At 42.4% G+C, this 21,858-nt stretch overlaps 1 protein-coding gene across 13 annotated transcripts in view; it reads right to left on the bottom strand.

The window, feature by feature from the left end:
• The window catches only part of LOC139530740 (neural cell adhesion molecule 1-like), a 283,644-nt gene that overhangs the window by 222,573 nt on the left and 39,213 nt on the right, over positions 1-21,858 (bottom strand). The gene's annotated exons all lie outside the window — the stretch shown is intronic.

Raw genomic sequence — 21,858 nt, 5'->3', positions numbered from 1 at the left:
GACTGCAACCCATTTCATTAAATTAGACGTCCTGTGTCGTTTCCGTTTCGTTTGTACAGCTTACTTCGCCCGTTGTGTCAAGTCACTCTGGTTCACACTGACCGTGTGCAATGCCATAAGAATCATCAGATCTTTTTCCCTCTGTCGTGGATTCCATTTTTGCTCTTAGTTTGAATATGTAATCCGGAGAAACACCTCGATGATATCTTTCAAAAAAGCTGCAGTAGAAAGGAGTATCTACACATACCGAGCAGGTTATGTTATAGACAGAATGTGCTACATGGCAGATCAATCCGAACTCATCTCTCGGCTTGTCCAGCACATTCATTATCTCAGCCAATCATGTCTAGCGGGAAGGTTCCTAACTTTTTCTGTGGCTAAAAAAATCTAGGCTTGTGATTATTATTTTTATTCGTATTTACAGATGGCATGCAAGTTTGTTATTAAGGCACATGAAAGTACACGTGTTCCAGAAGGCATTCTGCCCAAAAAATGCATTTTGATAAAAAAATTAAACATTCTAATGCCTCTTCTGTAAAGTAGTGGCTTGCGACATACACCTAGTTTCCTGAAACGAGTCCCATATTGTCCCCAAAAACTATTGAGATATGTAAACTGTATAGCTTTTTCCCCCCATTACTACAATTTACCCCGGGCTCATATCCACATGTATTGTCCTGTAAAGAGGGCGTGGCCTTCTAGATATGTACAGTGCCTACTAGGCCTAAGCTCTGGCAGGATCAATGGGAAAGCTGAAAGACTTTTAATTCAATAATGCTCATGTTAAACCAATCTAATTGGATTGACCATTTCCCTTCATCGATCAAGCTGCAGAGTCTGTCACTTAGCGAAGAGGATGTGTGTCTCTACTAGTGTCAAACTAATTTGTCTCTCACTACTAAGACGTGCTTAAGGGATGGATATACACAAGTATTTGAAAGGACGCATATTTGAATAAAAATACCGGGAATAGCACACTTCTCCACAGTTTTCACTTTCTTTCTAACTGACTCTGTAATTACTACCTTTTGCCAGAGCGGAAGGAAAGAGATAAAGACATCAATTAAGGCCTGTAGCTAAGTATTGTCATTTCATTTCATTTTCTTAGCTCCTCAGAACAAAAAGAGACTGTCCGTGCGGGAGCTCGATTAAACTCTTTAAGAATTTATCAGATACACTATCGAGCCTGAACTCCTGGGCAACTTCAAGGTTTTAAATGTTTATCGGATACACTATCGAGCCTGAACTCCTGGGCAACTTCAAGGTTTTAAATGTTTATCGGATACACTATCGAGCCTGAACTCCTGGGCAACTTCAAGGTTTTAAATGTTTATCGGATACACTATCGAGCCTGAACTCCTGGGCAACTTCAAGGTTTTAAATGTTTATCGGATACACTATCGAGCCTGACTCCTGGGCAACTTCAAGGTTTTAAATGTTTATCGGATACACTATCGAGCCTGAACTCCTGGGCAACTTCAAGGTTTTAAATGTTTATCGGATACACTATCGAGCCTGAACTCCTGGGCAACTTCAAGGTTTTAAATGTTTATCGGATACACTATCGAGCCTGACTCCTGGGCAACTTCAAGGTTTTAAATGTTTATCGGATACACTATCGAGCCTGAACTCCTGGGCAACTTCAAGGTTTTAAATGTTTATCGGATACACTATCGAGCCTGAACTCCTGGGCAACTTCAAGGTTTTAAATGTTTATCGGATACACTATCGAGCCTGAACTCCTGGGCAACTTCAAGGTTTTAAATGTTTATCGGATACACTATCGAGCCTGAACTCCTGGGCAACTTCAAGGTTCTAAATGTTTATCAGATACACTATCGAGCCTGAACTCCTGGGCAACTTCAAGGTTGGAGGAGCTAAGGTTTCTTTTGCTTTGTTCACCGAGCCAAGAGGGGGGAAAAGGCATCTGAATGTCTTTAGTAGAGCACATGAGGGAAATCTATTCACTGCCAAGTCAGACCACAGCTGGAAAAAAACACCATGCAGATGACCACTGGAGGGGAACTGTGCTGAGACTTAAAATAGGAGTATTTGTGGAACAGAATCTAGGAATATGATCCATGTGTACTCAGTAGCAATAGGTGATTCATGACTAAAGGAATTTGCTATTGTTCTTGGGGGTGCCTTCAACTCTGAAAATTCAGTTTGCTTAAGAGGGTAGTTCTCTTCTAAAGCTGCTGAGTGTGCAGGGGGCAGTAATAATACTGCCGACAAGGCCCTGATCGTACTTGTTGAGTTATAGCACAATCCTTCACAGTATGATCTCAGGGGTTGGTTGTTAAATCCTCCGGGTTTGACCCACCCCGAGCACTAGAGAAGTGATGAGGAGCTAAAAGGCTGCCACCTTCACCTCTCTAAGCCTCCGGGTCTCTGTTTAGAGTCAGTTAAAGTAAACTCTTAGTACACCGTGTAGCCAGCTCATTTACACCGTGTAGCCAGCTCATTTAATACGCACCGATTGAGATCCAGAAGTCTAATGAAGTATTTTTGGGGGGCTTTACCAACCTGTTATTCTTCTCTCTTTTTACACCCTAGCTCAGCACACTGGGTTCAATTCCCTGTCTCAATGTGTTCAGGGCAACGCGTGACTCATGCTAATGAAAACACATTCAGCAATCGATGAGCAGCCTTCGGCTTAATGTTTATGCATACAATTATTTAATCTTAACCCAATCTCACTGTCTGAGGGGTCTTCTCTTCTCCCTACCCCCCTGCCAATTAGACAGACTCGTATGTCAACTGCCGCTGGGAAAATAAATAAATAAATTGGCAGCAAAAAAAGAGAGAAAGAAAACACTTGCTACTTACAAATGAATGGTACTGAAACAGTCAACAGGGCTTTTCTGCGTGTGAGGATGTTCCCCTTGAATAAGCAGATTTAGGGGAGTGCTAATAGGTCTTTGTAGATTGCCTTTCAAGGATCAAAGAGATGAATTGGGCCCATTAAAATGGGACAGAGCAGTGTAGAAACATAAATTAAGGGAAGACTTATTTGCTGCATTCTAAGGAGGCCTCTCAGTGAATGTCTTCTCACCTTTCACACAAATAGCAGTGCCACGATCGCAAAGATGGTTTCATGATCATTCATTAGATGGGATCAATGAACATAATCATGTAAAGCCTAGTTGGATGTTTGACCTAGAGATGTTTCAGCGACAGACCATGAATCTCAAGTACATGTCTAGGACAGTGTTTTCCAACCCTGGTCCTCGATAGTACACATTTTTGTTGTAGTCCTGGACAAACACACCTCATTCAACTCATTGAGGGCTTGATGATTAGTTGACAAGTTGAATCAGGTGTGCTTGTCCAGGGCTACAATGAAAACTTGTACTTTTAGGGGTACTCGCGGATCAGGGTCGGGAAACACTGGTCTAGGACATGCTCATTTCTCAGTATGTGAAGATTATCATACCCTGCCATGGAAATAGAATACGACCCAGTTGACAGCATGTGACACTATTTTCACCCTGACTAGTAGATTACTGGCGAGATCCTCCAATGAGAGCTGAGTCTATAAAGCTGTTCAAACACGGCACACATACTAGATTCGAAAAGCTGACCGTTTGGGTGAATACCTCTCCTTACCTCCTCATGAACTGTTGTTGTGTTTTAGCCATGATACTGTAGTGATGCAGGGGAAAAAATCACTACAGTTACATTTCGGGATATTATTTTTTACGATACATTGTATTGTTTTGACAATATCGCAAGATAATGTTTTCTGTAGTTGGCTGTACCTGCACCAAAACAAACCAATTTGTTTTCATGACTTTTATTTTCATGACTGATTAATACTCATTTTCTAATGGCTCTCTCTTGTCCCCCTGCAGCAGACATATGGTGAGAAATATGTTAGGACCATGCAATCGCAATAAAATCACAGTATTGAATCGCAATACATATAGAATTGTGAGAATCGCAATACATATCGTATCGGCACCTAAGTATCGTGTTAATATCATATCGTGAGGTCCCTGGCAATTCCCTGTCCGAAGATACTGCCATGACAACCAACACCTACCAAGAGTAGATATGCTCTTCTTGCTTTGCACGCATTTGACATGCTCATCCCTCTTCTCTGGTTTATTCCATCTATCATGTAAGTGTTCAAGGTTAGAAACAAAGGTTACATCCGATATATGCTAATGACCTCTCCCAAGATCTCAGAAGCCTCAATTCCAGGCAATCTGTTGGTGGCTCAGGTTACCTTGACTATCAGCAGACCACAACTGCCAGTAATCTAGTCACTGAAAGCATTGTCTGGTTCTGTGGCTCCAGATAGTAAGTCGCAACATCTACAGAACTACAGGGTTTAGATTTAACCTGACTGCACATTGTCTGAGCTGTGCGCACAACCACGAGTGGATAGTTGACTGTCGCTCCAAACCTCAACTGCAAACACTTGGCAATTTAGATTTCTTCTCCTGTTAGCTAAGAGAGAATTCAATTTACATAGAAACAATTTCTTCACAGCTGAAAGATGCAGCCGTTCCAAAATATGTCTTGAGAGATCACTTTATCTCTTCACAGACAGTTCAAGCCGTTCAAACAACGTTTTTAGATTTCGGCACAACGATTTAAATTTTGATACTTTATTTCTGCCTTTTGGACACTTGGCACAACGTTATGCCACCTGCTCTCATAGCTGCTCCAAATCCGGTGCAGTCCTTACAATTAATTTGATTAACTTAATCTATGGGCCATTATGTGTAATGGGCTGAAATGTCTTACAGTTGGCCTAGTTATGACAGCAAATCAATACATCTATTCCCCTGAATTAAAGTAATCCAGCGAGACTACTTTTTTAATGGGTATTGCATTTCTTGGCATAATAATGTAATGTCCCAATGGTCGAGCTCATCAGCATTAAAACAGTTAAAGCCACAGTAACTGTCAATCACCTTAATACTCAAACAGATGGACTAATATGTATTTCAAATACAACTGAAATATAACACAATTGTGTTGTTTTCATTTGCTGTACTTTACTGTCTAACTCCAAAGGCAGTCTGAGACATCTTCAATATGTTTATTGAAGTGGTGGTATTGAAAACATATCCTCTTCACAAAATAACCCTCCACAATCGGGGTTTTGATTCAGTAGAGTCGATAACATATTTATTTATTTGTTGGACAGATGAATAGCAGCTGCAATTCAATAAATGGTCCTAATAAAATGTGTTTGTTGACGCTCCTCATAGTACAACTGTGCTGTAAAGGACTCGTCAATGGTGATTGTCTGGCACACAACAATGTCTAGACAGGAGGAAAAAACTTAGGAGAGGGTAAAACCAGGGGTGCACATCAAAGCTGCCTGATTACTGTCTGCAGTGAAAGCTGGCATGGGCTCACCCCCATTTTCAAAAGGACAACTGCAAGGGTAATTCCACAAACAATGACACTTAGGCACCTGGGGAATCTTCTCAAAAGCATCCTGGCTCCCTCGATTACCCAGCTCTCACATGGTCTACAGCCCAGTCATGGTGTTAAGAGTGTGGGGGGTGGGAGGAGAATGAGAGAGTAGTGCCTTAATGAATCAAAGCAGTAGCAATAAACACATAAGCATTCCAGCATGGGATACTTTCTGCGACACTCGAGCAGGGGTCTGATTAAATGCAGGGGGGGGGGGGGGGGGGGGGTTGGATGGGATAGATGGGGCCTGTCTACTACCACTACTCTCTCTCTCTCTCTCTCTGAGGCACAGACACAAAATGGCAGCTGACAGGCTCCCTGAACACATTGATCTCCACCGTTCTGCCTGGCGCCTGGCTGAGCCATATGGCTTCAGCAATCACCTTAGCCCCTGCCAGCCTCTGCAATACTTACACTTCTTCAAGAGGAAGATTGGCTTGCTTACCTCAGTGCCGTAAGTCTGCTCTGTTTTCGTTCCTTTGCTGTCTTTTTTTCATGGTAACTCAAGCAGCAAATGTGGAGAAAGCATTGACGTAAGACCTTCAGGCTGTTACCAGGCTGTTCAAAAGTGGAGGCTTTCGATCCAATACTGTGCTTGTGGATCAACACTCAGTTAATTCCACAGGAGCCCATATTTTTGATGAGAGCTCAAATGTTCTACCACTTCACAGTGTACACAACACCAAATGGCTCAGATGAATTGTACAGTAAGAGTGAGAGAGAACAAGAAAGCAAAAAAGATGAAATGCTTATTGAGAATCTCATACACAGTTCACTGTGAGAAGGGGGGGAGGGAGGCACTGGAAAGCAGTTGGAGCTTCCTTGGCTTTCAGTCCTCTTTTCTTTCCAGCAAACTGTTTTCTCTCTATGTGATGTAGAAGTATATTGACTGAGCTGCTTACCCCTGGCAGTCCGAGACGCAGACATGCATGTTAGTGTTAGAAGACAAGGCGTCCCTGTGACCAAGAACTTAATGTAAACCATCTCTATGTTAGTCAGCCCTCTCTGCAGCTGCTTTCCATTAGACTGATATTAGCCTCAATACAATTAAACCTGCCTGGCTGAACCACACTCAGAGCAGAGGAACCCCTCTGAGCAGTTGGATCTGCAATGTCTTGACAGCTAAAGAAGCTCAACTCTCTCTCTCTCTCTCTCTCTCTCTCTCTCTCTCTCTCTCTCTCTCACTCTCTCTTTGTTTCACTCTGTCAACAGACATCAGAATAGATAGTCATCCTGACCTGTGCTCTACTACAATTTCCACCATCCATGTTTACAGTGGAGGACAATTCATTAGAGGTGAATTGGCCCATAGACCTCCTCATTTTCAATGAGCCAATAGCCCTTTAATTTTTTTTGTTTTTTTGTTATTTAACCTTTATTTAACTAGTTAAGAACAAATTCTTATTTTCAAGAATCTGGCACAGCCAGAAGAGGACTGGCCACCCCTCATAGCCTGCTTCCTCTCTAGGTTTCTTCCTAGGTTCCAGCTTTTCTAAGGATTTTTTCCTAGCCATCGTGCTTCTACACCTGCATTGCTTGCCGTTTGGGGTTTTAGGCTGGGTTTCTATTCAGCACTTTGTGACATCAGCTGATGTAAGAAGGGCTTTATAAATAAATTTGATTGATTGATTGTCGGCCTACTCTGGCCAAACCCCAACGACGCTGGGCCAATTGCGCGCCGCCCTATCGGACTCCCAATCACGGCCAGTTGTGATACAGCCTGGACTCTAACCAGGTACTATAATGACGCCTGCTTGCACTGAGATGCAGTGCCTTAGACCACTGGGCCACTCTGAACATGTTTTCTTTATCAGTTTTTACTGAAAGGCTGAATTCCTACAAGCACACTGAAGCCTTACAGTAGAGCCCAGACATACTAGTTTGTGAATTCATAAAGACCAATAAATGTATAATAGCATCTACAGATGAAGCATCTTTTCTAGAAAAGGTTAATACGGACTCATTTGCATAAAGGGTCCCACCCATTTAGTAACCAGGAATCCTTGATTTATGGTGGCCATTTAGAATGATGTCATATTAAATTGACCCCATAAAGTCCCCCCTACTATGTTATAGGGCGAAGAGGCAACACTGTAGTGATGGGAAGTTCCGTTTTTTTTTACTGACTCTGATCTTTTCAACTCGTTCAGTCAAAATAACACATTTTCATTTGATTCAGAAATGCCCAGAGCCCTCAAAACTTGAAAGAGTCATGATTCTCGCCATAGGGGGCTTATTGATGGAGAGATGTGACTAAGAGACTTATAAAAGTGTACTTCAAACAATGTACATTTGTGACTGCTAGGCATACAAAAAATATGATTATTTATTGCTACCTTTGAAACAATGTCTACACTCTTAGAAAACAAGGTGCTATCGTAACCGCACTAGATTGTGAATGACTCTTTGTGGAATGACTTGACTGACGAGGAGATAAGCACATATCGTTCTCGAACTGCAGCAGCCCCCTGATTTCTTCTCGAGTTCGAATGTTGAGCAGAAGCAGGCTGTGTATCCTAGGTTCTGTGTCCATCGCAGCCTAAAGCTGTGTCCATCGCAGCCTAATGCTGCGTCCATCGATAACATTCAATACCCAATTGGTAACACTTCATTTTAAGGTACACATACTGTATTAGCCACTAATCTGTAGTTTATAAGTATGTACAGTTGAAGTTGGAAGTTTACATACACTTAGGTTGGAGTCATTAAAACTCGTTTTTCAACCACTCCACAAATTTCTTGTTGCATGACACAAGTAATTTTTCCAACAATTGTTTACAGACAGATTATTTCACTTATAATTCACTGTATCACAATTCAAGTGTCAGAAGTTTACATACACTAAGTTGACTGTGTCTTTAAACAGCTTGGAAAATTCCAGAAAATGATGTCATGGCTTTAGAAGCTTCTGAGAGGCTAATGGACATAATTTGAGTCAATTGGAGGTGTACCTGGGGATGTATTTCAAGTCCTACCTTCAATCTCAGTGCCTCTTTGCTTGACATCATGGGAAAATCAAAAGAAATCAATCAAGACCTCAGAAGAAAAATGTAGACTTCCACAAGTCTGGTTCATCCTTGGGAGAAATTTCCAAACGCCTGAAGGTGCCACGTTCATCTGTACAAACAATAGTACGCAAGTATAAACGCCATGGGACCATGCAGCCGTCACACCGCTCAGAAAGGAGACGTGTTCTGTCTCCTAGAGATGAACGTACTTTTGTGCGAAAAGTGCAAATAAATTCCAGAACAACAGCAAAGGACCTTGTGAAGATGCTGGAGGAAACAGGTACAAAAGTATCTATATCCACAGTAAAACGAGTCCTATATCGACATAACCTGATAGGCCGCTCAGCAAGGGAGAAGCCACTGCTCCAAAACCGCCATAAAAAAGCCAGACTATGGTTTGCAACTGCACATAGGGACAAAGATCGTACATTTTGGAGAAATGTCCTCTGGTCTGATGAAACAAAAATAGAACTGTTTGACCATAATGACCATCGCTATGTTTGGAGGAAAAAGGGGGAGGCTTGCAAGCCGAAGTTGTGGCAAAATGGCTTAAGGACAACAAAGTCAAGGTATTGGAGTGGCAATCACAAAGCCCGGAGGCCTATAAACCTAACTCAGTTACACCAGCTCTGTCAGTAGGAATGGGAAAAAATTCACCCAACTTATTGTGGGAAGCTTGTGGAAGGCTACACGAAACGTTTGACCCAAGTTAAACAATTTAAAGGCAATGCTACCAAATACTAATTGAGTGTACAGTATGTAAACGTCTGACCCACTGGGAATGTGATGAAAGAAATAAAAGCTGAAATAAATCATTCTCTCTACTATTATTCTGACATTTCACATTCTTAAAATAAAGTGGTGATCCTAACTGACCTAAGACAGGGAATTTTTACTAGGATTAAATGTCAGGAATTGTGAAAAACTGAGTTTAAATGTATTTGGCTAAGGTGTATGTAAACGTCCAACTTCAACTGTATATAAGTAGCTTATAAGGCCTTTATTTTGTCTTATTAGTCATATATTATGTCTTAAGTGATTTGTTATTCAAACATTATATATAGTTCTGGCCAATCCTTAATAACCCAAAAAGTTTTTTGTAGGAAATGTAAAACTTGTAGTGTATTTGAGGTTAAAAATTGCTTCTAAAGTTTGTAATTTCCACTTTGAAATTTCAGACTCGATTTTCCCTTACAAAAAAAACGTATCAACCCCTACAAAAATGTCCATTAATTATAATCCACATAACTCACATTTTCTGTTGCTGAAGGATAATTATACTGCTGTAGCAAACTGGATCAAATTAAGATCCTACATCTGTACATCTAAAAAACACAGCAAAATGCTTGAATTCTCTGTCTGAAAGCTGCAGTTGGTTTGATCCTTTTTAGCTACAGGATAGCAGTATCCCTGAGTGCCTTTGACAACCCAAACATGTAGGGTTCACCACAGCTGTAATCTATTTAGAGGGACGGACACTGTTACATTTGGTTTGTTTGGACATAAACAGCTCTGTATCTCGCACAGTCAGCCCCGGTAAGAACCGGTTTAAGACGGTTCCCTTTATGGCCAGAGAGAAAAGGGCCTCAGTGAGCCTCAGTGATTGTGGTCTGTTATGATATACAGCATTGCAGGTAAGATATTAGCTAAGTTAATACTATATAAGTACATAAAAGGTCCAGAAGATTAATAAAATGCCAGCTCAAGCTGAGATATTAATGCTTCATCTGTAAAGCAATTAACTCCCAACTAATTAATGGGGTACACCGTTAGGAAACATTGCTTTATGTATGCGGGAAGTTGCTGTGTTCACGCCTTGAATGCAACGATTCCATGTTTCTAGGTCATATCTTCATACGGAGGGTGCATTCCATCCGTGATGTTTTTAAGATGCTTAGGCCATGGTAATCTCAGGCTTTCATGAAATAAAAAAGTAAACAAACAGCCATCACAACACAGAGCTTAAGCATATGTTTTTTTCAAATGGCATACTCTTCCCTCAGTGTTTAATGACATGCTCTTAAAATAGCCGTGAAGATGAAAGCCTTCACAAAACCAGTCAAATCCCTGATTCACATTCATCTGACCTCTTTTTAAAAACGAACTCTCCTCCCCTCTTTGCTCTTTTTAAAACTCTGCCTCGCTCTAAAGGTTGTAATTGTGGCTGCTCCAGGGTAATTTCGAGGGCAGCGGCGCTCTGTTGCCCTTTTTTTGGAGTGTGAGTAGTGTGGTTGGCTTTGAACCAGGCCTGGTTCGTAGTCATCAAAAACCCTGGGCCTTTTGGAAATACCACAAGGTCTTTGGATGTTTAACATCCATTTTGGGGCCTTTCCTGGCTGCCAGTGCAGGATGTGCCAACTCAAGGAGTATCTTCGAAATTGTTGAAATGTCTTTAGGGTTGGGGAGTCATTACCAAACAGAGCTGCAAAGGGGGTCGACCTGATTTCCAGCCAGCTCAACACACGGGCAACAGATGATAGGGAATGCCATGTGCCACAACCAGCCTGCCGACACCGATCCCTCCCAGCCAGCCAATCAGGGTTTACAGAAATAGACTGGCGGGCCGTGAGTAGAGCACAGCGGAGCGTTTTTCCTGGGAATGTGGAGCGGGGAAAACATCCTCATTGCTACGCCAGCTCTCCCAGACCTTCTGACACTGGCAGACGAGACTTAGCTTGCAGCGCTGACACACCGACAGAGAGGGCAAATTGTTTTGTGGCTCTCTGAGACCTTCTACTATTAGCGGTTATTTGGCTCTTCTTAGCACTTCAGGTTTTCACACTTAAGGCACAATCGAGTCAAAAAGTATTCAAAGAAGAGAGAGAGGGAGGGAGAGAGAGGTGAACTTCCGGGGGTATGTTGTGGAGGCAGAGGAGCCGGGATTCAGACAAGAGCTGTAAATAAATTAACAACCGAGAGGAGAGACTGGCCTTGAACACACAATCCTTCTATTGCTAGGAAGTCAGTGTTTTCATCATATGACTCAACTTCAGATGCACCAGACATCATGACTATATTCCTTTCCTAAAGATACCTCAGCTGTCAAAGCTGTTAAATAATGCATTTGGCATTTGAAAAGTGCCATGCTGTTCAACACCTTTAAGTGCATTTTCCTCCATATTTTTTTGATAGCTCTGTGCGCCTCGGATACTCTGTCTCGACAATTATATCATGTCTAGAATCTCCTCCAATCTCGTTACAGTTCTGCCATTTTACATGTCTTTAAAGTAGTGTCCCAGCAGGAAACTGAAAAGGCAAACAGACATCTCAGTGATGATGCCTACTGCACCAGGAGCCTCCCATCCTGGCTCTACCCTAATTAAAAAAGGATATTTAATGAGCATTTAAAGAGAGCCCATGTTAAGAATAGCAATAAGAATGCCTGCCAGGTCATCTATGCCTCAGCCAATGATACCTTGATTGGTTTTCTCAAAAGTGTCTTCTAATAGTTTCCTTATGAAGCCAGCCATATTGAGTTAACTAAGCAAGGGGGATTCAAACTGGCTCCTAGTATTATTTGAGTTAGTTCTCAAAGACGGTATTATAAAAATATATAAAATATATATACTGTATATTGTTCAATATCTTTTCTGCATGCTTTCTATCTCGTTTTGGTCATTTATGTTGACACTGAAACTGTTTTTCCATCCCAAAAATGACCAATTAGACGGCCCGCCTAAGAATTTTCTATACAGGAAAAAACTTGTAATTAGCTCCAATGATGGTAATTTCCTCCATATTAAAGGGATAGTTTGAGATTTTGGCAATGAAGCCCTTTATCTAATTCTACAGATTCAGATGAACAGGAACAGCTAGCATGCTAACTGTTCCTGTAGACTTCCAGTCAGTAGGATCCGCAGAGTACTGTCCGTGAAGGTACTGCACGCCCCCCAAAAAAGAAAAAGTAAAAAATACATTAGCTGTTCCTGTTCATCCGACTCTGGGGAAGTAAATAAAGGGCTTCATTGCCAAAATCTCTAACTATCCCTTTAACTATCCCTTGGAAAGAAATGTTTGAAAACCCCTTAAATAAGTGACTGTCATACTCATGAATGTGTACAGTAAATTCAATATTATTAACTTATTGGATTTAGATACTGTTTTCCCTAAGTTTTGTAACCTAGGTTACCATCTGTGTAATATATATTCTTTATTGGAAAGCTACATTGACAGCATATCCTTGGAAAAATCTCAGTAATCTCAATCTCAGTATATCACTGCTAGACGAGGATAGAGATGATACAGTACAGATCATTCAAACTAAAAGGGCAATACTTAACCCTCCTCTCTTACACCACATGAATGTGTTATCAGTGGAGCCATCCAGAGCTGAAGATGCACTGTCTAGAGCTGGAGATGTGTTTGTATGGGTTTGTACATGTACAGTACGTGGGTATATGTACACTACATAGCCAAAAGTATGTCGACACCTGCTTGTCGAATATCTAATTCTTAAATCATGGGCATTAATATAGAGTTGGTCCCTACTTTGCTGCTATAACAGCATCCACTCTTCTGGGAAGGATTTCCACTAGATGTTTGAACATTGCAGTGGAGCCTTGCTTCCATTCAGCCACAACAGCATTAGTGAGTTCGGGCACTGATGTTGGGCGATTAGGCCTGGCTCACAGTCGGCGTTCAAATTCATCCCAAATGTTTCGATGGGGTTGAGGTCAGGGCTTTGTGCAGGCCAGTCAAGATCTTCCACACTGATCTCGACAAACCATTTCTGTATGGACCTCGCTTTGTGCACAAGGGCATTGTCATACTGAAACATTAAATGGCCTTCCCCAAACTGTTGCCACAAAGTTGGAAGCACAGAATCGTTGAGAATGTCATTGTATGTTGTAGCGTTAAGATTTACCTTCACTGGAACTAAGGGACCTAGCCCGAACCATGAAAAACAACCCCAGATTATTATTCCTCCTCCACTATACTTTACAGTAGGCATTATGCATTCGGGCAGGTAGTGTTCTCCTGGCATCCACCAAACTTAGATTTGTCTGTCAGACTGCCAGGTGAAGCGTGATTTATCACTTCAGAGAACATGTTTCCACTGCTTCAGAGTCCAATGGCAGCGAGCTTTACTTCACTCCAGCCGACGCTTGGCATTGGTGATCTTAGGCTTGAGTGAGGCTGCTCAGCCATGGAAACCCATTTCATGATGCTTGCAACAAACAGTTATTGTGCTTCAGCACGCGGCAGTCCCATTCTGTGGGCTTGTGTGGCCTACCACTTTGCGGCTTAGCCGTTGTTGCTCCTAGACGTTTCCACTTCACAATAACAATCACAGGGGCAGCACTAGCAGAGCAGAAATTTGCAGAACTGACTTGTTGGAAAGGTGGCATGCTATGACGGTGCCACGTTGAAAGTCATTGATCTCTTCAGTACGGCCATTCTACTGACAATGTTTGTCTATGGAGATTGCATGGCCGTGTGCTCAATTTTATACACCTGTCAGCAACGTGTACAAATTTGTTTACATCCCTGTTAGTGAGCACTTCTCCTTAGCCAAGAAAATCAATCCACCTGACAGGTGTGGCCTATCAAGAAGCTGATAAAACAACATGATCATTACACAGGTGCACCTTGTGCTGGAGACAATAGAAAAATGTGGCCACTCTAAAATGTGCAGTTTGTCACACAACACAATGCCACATATGTCTCAAGTTTTGAGGGAGCGTGCAATTGGCACACCGACTGCAGGAATGTCCACCAGAGCTGTTGCAGATAATTGAACGTTCATTTCTCTACCATAAGCTGCCTACATTGTCATTTTAGGGAAGAGGTGCTGAGGAGTTTTCTGTCTGTAATAAAGCCCTTTGTGGGGAAAACTCATTCTGATTGGCTAGGCCTGGCTCCCCAGTGGGTTGGCTTTGCTGCCAAGTGGGTGGGCCTATGCCCTCCAAGGCTCACCCATGGCTGTGCCCCTGTGCAGTCATGTGAAATCGATATATTAGGGCCTAATTTCAATTGATTGATTTCCTTCTATGAACTGTAACTCAGTAAAATCTTTAAAATTGTTGCATGTTGCATTTATATTTTTGTTCCGTATAATACATCAGACAGAAATGCTATTGCCGGGTCTCCACTCCCCTCTTTTTATTTTTATTTCACCTTTATTTAACCAGGTAGGCTAGTTGAGGGCAAGTTCTCATCTACAACTGCGACCTGGCCAAGATAAAGCAAAGCAGTGCGACACAAACAACAACACAGAGTTACACATGGAATAAACAAACATACAGTCAATAACACAATAGAAAAAAAGTCTATATACAGTGTGTGCAAATGAGGTAAGATAAGGGAGGTAAGGCAATTTAGCAATTTAGCAATTAAACACTGGAGTGATAGATGTGCAGAAGATGAATGTGCAAGTACAGATACTGGGGTGCAAAGGAGCAACAAACAAAAAATAACAGTATGGGGATAAGGTAGTTGGATGGGCTATGTACAGATGCAGTGATTTGTGAGCTGCTCTGTTAGTGAGGGAGATATGAGTCTCCAGCTTCAGTGATTCTAGCAATTCGTTCCAGTCATTGGCAGAAGACAATTGGAAGGAAAGGCGGCCAAAGGAGGAATTGGCTTTGGTGGTGACCAGTGAAATATACCTGCTGGAGCGTGTGCTATGGGTTGGTGATGCTATGGTGACCAGTGAGCTGAGATAAGGCCAGGCTTTACCTAGCAAAGACTTATAGATGACCTGGAGCCAGTGGGTTTGGCGACAAATTTGAAGCAAGGGCCAGCCAACGAGAGCGTACAGGTCGCAGTGGTGGGTCGTATATGGGGCTTTGGTGACAAAACAGATGGCACTGTGATAGACTGCATCCAATTTGCTGAGTAGAGTGTTCGAGGCTATTTTGTAAATGACATTGCCGAAGTCAAGGATCGGCAGGATAGTCCATTTTACGAGGGTATGTTTGGCAGCATGAGTGAAGGATGCTTTGTTGCAAAATAGGATGCCGATTCTAGATTTAATTCTGGATTGGAGATGCTTAATGTGAGTCTGGAAGGAGAGTTTATAGTCTAACCAGACACCTAGGTATTTGTAGTTACCCACATATTCTAAGTCAGAACCGTCCAGAGTAGTGATGCTGAACGGGCGGGCAGGTGCGTGCAGCGATCGGTTGAAGATCATGCATTTAGTTTTACTTGCATTTAAGAGCAGTTGGAGGCCACGGAAGGAGAGTTGTATGGCATTGAAGCTCGTCTGGATGTTAGTTTACACAGTGTTCTAAGAAGGGCCAGAAGTGTACAGAATGGTGTCGTCTGCGTAGAGGTGGATCAGAGAATCACCAGCACCAAGAGCGACATCATTGATGCATACAAAGAAAAGAGTCAGCCCGAGAATTGAACCCTGTGGCACCCCCATAGAGACTGCCAGAGGTCTGGACAACAGGCCATCCGATTTGACACACTGAACTCTATCAGAGAAGTAGTTGGTGAACCAGGCGAGGCAGTCATTTGAGAAACCAAGGCTGTTGAGTCTGCCAATAAGAATGTGGTGATTGACAGAGTCGAAAGCCTTGGTCAGGTCGGTGAATCAGCTGCACAGTATTGTCTCTTATCGATGGTGGTTATGATATCGTTTAGGACCTTAGGACCTTTAGCGTGGCTGAGGTGCACCCATGACCAGCTCGGAAACCAGATTGCATAGTGGAGAAGGTAACGCGGGATTCGAAATGGTCGGTGATCTGTTTGTTATCTTGGCTTTCGAAGACCTTAGAAAGGCAGGGTAGGATAGATATAGGTGTGTAGCAGTTTGATATAGGTCTGTAGCAGGATAGATATAGGTCTGTAGCAACTCTGCTCCTGTTTATTAACTGGTCTGGTATTGCCATCATCCAATACCACGTCACTGAGCAACAACAGCAGGTTTTTAACCTACAATGACTTTATGTGGGGTAACAAGTGTTCCTTTACTACTGCACCACCGCACTTGAAAATCATCAAAGATACAAATCAATTGCTAAGCATATAAACGAGGTGAAACTAGGAGTAACTAGTGGGTTATTATGACCAAGTGTGAATTATGACCAATTAAAAACACGCAAGGCAGATTTTATTTTACCTACATTTACAGATGTTGGAAGTTCCCACAAGTAGAGTTAAAAATGAGGGGGGAAAAGCCGCCCTGCACGAGCCCTTGGGGAAAACAATGATACATTCTGGGGGTGAAACTTGAGTGTTATGGACAACGCTAGGCTGTGCATCACCTAGCCTACAGGTGGTGGCCACTGTATTCTCCCCTATGGCTCAGACGTCAGGCCCCATCCCTGACAGGAGGCCGGAGGCCCCTCTAGAGAAATGTGCCATGGTGAATGGTGGAGTGGAGTGAGCAGACGGGAGCATTTAGAAAGAACAGGCAGTGCATGGACGACTTCCTGAGAGTCTCGCTGAGCTGCTTAATCGTAACCAGATTTGGAGCATTAAGATGAAAACAAAACTCCAAAAGCTCGTACAGTTTATGGGTCTTAAGATGCGAGCCTAATTGCATATGTGTGTGTGACTGTTTGTGTATGTGCGTGTGTAAGGGGATTTGGATGAATGTGTCAGAATATGTGCGTTCTTTCTGGGCGTCATTATGTTTTGACCCATTAACCACCTGGCTTGGGGGTCGCTGGATCATTCACATTACTTAATATGAAGGATCCATCTCACTGGAGTTCTCTGCGTAATTGTTTTTAAGAGTAGGAGTAATGTGAAACAGTAGTAGAAATAGTATGATACACCTTAGAAGTAACCTAAACTAAAAGGTTCAAAGTTACTAGTAAACAATAAATGACTTACCTTGAGAAAGAGACAGAATACCAAGAAAACACCATCAAGACACCAGAGGATCCAGAGGACAGGAGAGAAAGTCCAAACACTGAATTAGTCATTGGTTTATGATTTGAATGGTAACATACAAGTTGTAAATCACATTGATTCGGGTGTGCAGTTTGCGAAACATTTCTATACGATAGTGATGGTCGGAAAATATCTACATACAGTACCATTAACAACAAAGTTCACCAGTCATCTTCATGAGAAAACTTCCTAAGATAGTCTCAGGTGGCCGTTTCAAATTCTAATGGCTAACTGAGATACTGTCCTCATATCTTGTGATTGTTCATCATCATGTGAGAATTAATGGAGGTGAATAAAGACTGTGTGCCCAAGGTTAATCATATTCTCACATTTATTACGACGCACAGGAGAAGGACATGGCGTACTGTCTGAATTACAAAGCTGTGTCTTTTAGACAAGTTCGAAGGGTGTTGTCATGGATATACATCATCTCTGAATGGTAAAAATCACTGCAGCTAAACCACCAGTGTTTGCTTGCCAGTAATTGAATTTGTGTTGGTCTAAGAGATTAACGCTATCTCAGGTTACATGGCATCCTTTCAGCAGCGAGGTCACACTATAATCAGGGATCCGCGCATAGCAATAAGCGACAATAAGCGACAATAACCAACATAGACTTTGGCTCAGCGTTTGCAAGTTTTCACTGAGAACGTCATTTGAGAAGCGCTCTTGTTCTCTTTGTGCAAAGGTCACAGCTGTATGTTTCTTTCCTCAGAGTGGAGTTCCTCTGTCTGGTTTGGTCTATTGTTAAATTATTAATTGTTGAAAATTATTCCAATAACCCAAAGCTCCAATAGGCTCTGCAGAAGAACACTGGGGATTATTATTGAGGAAAAGGTGGGAGATGGGAAGAATTTAGGCCCCTTGGCCAATTAGCCTTGTCCATTCCAGATCACTTCCTAAATTCCAGCTAACAACACCATAGAACACTCGCTCATTCATCCTCTAATGAACTTCAGATTCACAATGAATACTCGGCTGCCGAGCCAATCGGACACATAGCATTTTGCACAACTAAAGGCCTGTGACAAATGCCAGGGTTGACTGTAACTCTCTGCAAAAGCATACTTTCCATTTAACGTTGTAAGTGGCAGTTAGCACAGCTTATTCTAGTGCTTGCCAGGATATAGTGGTACAAAGGGCCAAGCAAAAACACAAATGACTTTACAGATGGAGGCTTAAGCTGACACACACAGATCATTGATATTCACTGTAAAGTGCTTTAAAGAGAGCGCCCGCTGTCTTAATTGTACGTTGCCAGCCCAACATCGGCAGCTCTGGGACCAAAGCATTTAAAGCTAACATTTAGCAACATATTGATCTTCTACTCCCTTTTAACCTGGGTATAAACTTGAAATAATTTTGTCCAAAATTGAGAAAAAATGACATTTTGGGAATTGTCTATAAGTAACACAAGCAATATCTCTAACAATATACACTGGCTGGATTGGTACTTCTAATATCTGAGCTCAGATATTCAGTGCAATAGCAAGAGGCAGCTGTGCACTTCTCCATATCTCTGACTAATGATAATGAATGTTGTAAAAGCTGAGAGACTCTTCTCAGTGTCGGCCTGTGTGAACTCTGGAGTGGTTGATTCAGTGGAGAGTGCCGAGTCCCCCGTCCCTCTCAACGGTGACACGGCGGGTTCCTGAATGCTGAGCAGCTTCCCCGCCGCTCGGATCTGAGAGGACGGCGCGGCTCGCTGATGTGAGGAGAATCGAGTTCCACCAAGATAAACATTTGGCACATTTACCTCTCACGATGCGGGAGGGCTATTTCTTCCCGTCTGAGCAATGTGAAAATATGCTTGAATAATCAACAGCTACTAGTCCTTTCTCTTCTCTCTCTCTCTCTTTCAACTTAACTGACATTTACATAGTAGGAAACCACTCGTGTTGTCCTCCTTCAGCAGTTTGTTTCAGCTAAGCTGATGTAATCGATGTTTCATGTACATCCTTATGAGCTCCTCATGGGTTGTAGCAGGTCTCAGTCTGCACTGCTCTCCAGTAGTTCACTCTCTACCCATCAACCTAGGTTAATGGAGAGAGCTGTATGCTCTGGGATACCGCTCACTTAATGCAATCTCATATTGCAGCAGGCGGAGCGGAGTGCCAAAGAGCAGGAATTTGTATCGGTGTCACCCGCAAGTGCTGCCTCGCTCCTCGAAATAGCTTATGCCATGCACTGAACCCCGACAGAGTTGGCCTTGGAGACTGCAGCGGGGACTTACACACACTGCCTGGCCGGGGTCGATTAGCAGAGAGGCCGCTTAAACTGTGAACGTCTCGGGATGCACTTCCACAAAAGAAACCTGGGTCAATTTGAACTGGCAACTGGTAGCAGGTATTTTACAAGATGTGTGTGTAGTGGAGGTTGGGGATAGGGGATCCATGTGTTCTTTCTTTACCACCCAGTAATACAAGATGAGGCTAAGGGGAATACGGTCAGTGTGAGGCTGTGTAAGGCTTGACTGGGCAGGTTGGAGGTGGGGTTGTTGTTCAGAGGCTGGAAATCTCTATCAGAGCCACAGCTCTTACGTCTGAGATCTTTGTCCACTGAGAAAGTAGCTAACTGTTTGTTTTCATTTGAAGAGAAGTGCCATCTCTAGAACTGGATGAAAAGAAACTCAACATGAATATGTCTCTCCACAGCATTGCACTCCAAAAATATTAACAGATTCTGTAAGTGAGTAGCATTTCTAATGTGGAGAAATAGCATAAGCCATTTAGAGTAGTGTTATTGTAGGAACAAGGGAATAATGAGGTTCTGCTTCTAGACAATCTCAGCATCTGGGGTTATTTTGTGTGTCAACAATAGCAATCTGTAGCCTCTAAATGAACCTCCTGTGTCTGACTGCTGAAGACGTGTCTGCAAAATTCCTTGAGTTGTGGCCATGCCAAAACAACTGTTCAAGGGGGCGGGCTAGACCGGTGAGGCACAGTCCAAAGAAGCAGTTACAAACAGATAAGAGCTTCTGTGCTTCTACATCTGCATTGCTGTCTCTTTGGGGGTTTAGGCTGGGTATCTGTATAAGCACTTTGTGACAACTACTGATGTTGAAAGTTCTTTATAAAATACATTTGTAAAATTGATTGAAGAGCCCCAACAATGGCACACTGAGGCACCTCTTCATCACTACTAGCACAATTTGAGGTAAGGTAAGCTCAAATGTTTTATGTCAAGCCAAAAGCACACTGGCTAACAGCTCACTGAGCGTCACTTAACAACACAGAAAATAAATGTATGATGTTACCGCATGAGTGTCAGAATGTGACAGTCGGAATGGTGCCTTGCCATAGCCAATCGTGAAATATGGATAATCATTCGTTCTAACCAGAAATGAACAAAAACTTGGTAGTAAACCTATATCTGGTGAGGCATATGGGCACACTCTATTGAGATCTCATGTTTCAATCCAGTGACAGCTTTATTTAACCATTTCCAACACAGAATCCAGGGAATATCCTCCTGCTACAAAGTGAGTGGAGCTCCCTACATCATACATAATGTATGAGCTCTGGGTGCAAATAAGTTCTAGACTGCCAGGGAAAGAAAGGTGGGCAATGAAATATAAAGACTATAAACAGGTTTTTTTGTGGAGAAAAAAATGGACACAAATTGTCTACACCAATTCATGTGTCTGAAGTATGAGGCCATTTTGAAAACTATGCTAATCTGAACCTCGAATACGCAATTACTTGTATCAATACCACGGTGCATTTTGCCCTTCAACCCATGAACAGACAATCATTGCTGCAACAGCCTGTCAGATCCCTAATGGGAGACACTATCTCCCCTGCTATCTTTTGTTTCGCTCAATGATGAAATGAATTATAACCATCATCATTAACTCCTTATCTGTGGTTCATCTGGGCCCTAGTCCTCTTGTCTCCTAGCCCACTTATCTTCTGTAGGCCCTATACACACACGCTGCTCTTTAAGAGGCCAGTCTATTTCTTCATCGAACATTCCATTCGATGGAGTCCAGCTTTATTATCATTATACAGACTGGATTCATCTACTCAGCCAGGACATGTGCTTGGTTTTCCAATGTGCTTATTAATGGAGGACAGCATTGCTGCTGCTATCCCCCTGCTGTACTTTTACCTACTGTACTTGTTCGCAGAATGTATTAGATTTAATTTGGGACTATGCAACATGTGCAGGAATTGAATGACTTGAGAAAACAAATAGCACCAGTTTCAAATTAGCTAAATATTTAGAGGGCAAAATGACACCTTTGTTTCTCTGGCAGATGAAAGCGACCCTTGACTCGGCTCTTTTATAGTTTGTTTGGTTGAGGAGTTTGGCTTACAGTGATAGAGCTAATGTCAACACCGGCCAAATACCAAATTACAAAGCGAAGGAGTGACCATGCGTGTTACCCCACTGCTAGGGCTTCGGCAGGGAACACATGATCTTTGTCAATACCCCAAGGAAAAAAAACACCCTCCTATCTCAATTGCCATGGCCAGAAATACAAGACGTGGGCTGTATTTGGCACAAAAATAAATTTACCCCAAGACAGACGAGAGATGCTTGTGATTCCCATCAGTCACCTGTC

Source organism: Salvelinus alpinus, chromosome 1 (genome assembly GCF_045679555.1).
Source record: "Salvelinus alpinus chromosome 1, SLU_Salpinus.1, whole genome shotgun sequence".
Taxonomy (NCBI): Eukaryota; Metazoa; Chordata; class Actinopteri; order Salmoniformes; family Salmonidae; genus Salvelinus; species Salvelinus alpinus.
This window is presented reverse-complemented; position numbering and strand designations above follow the sequence as displayed.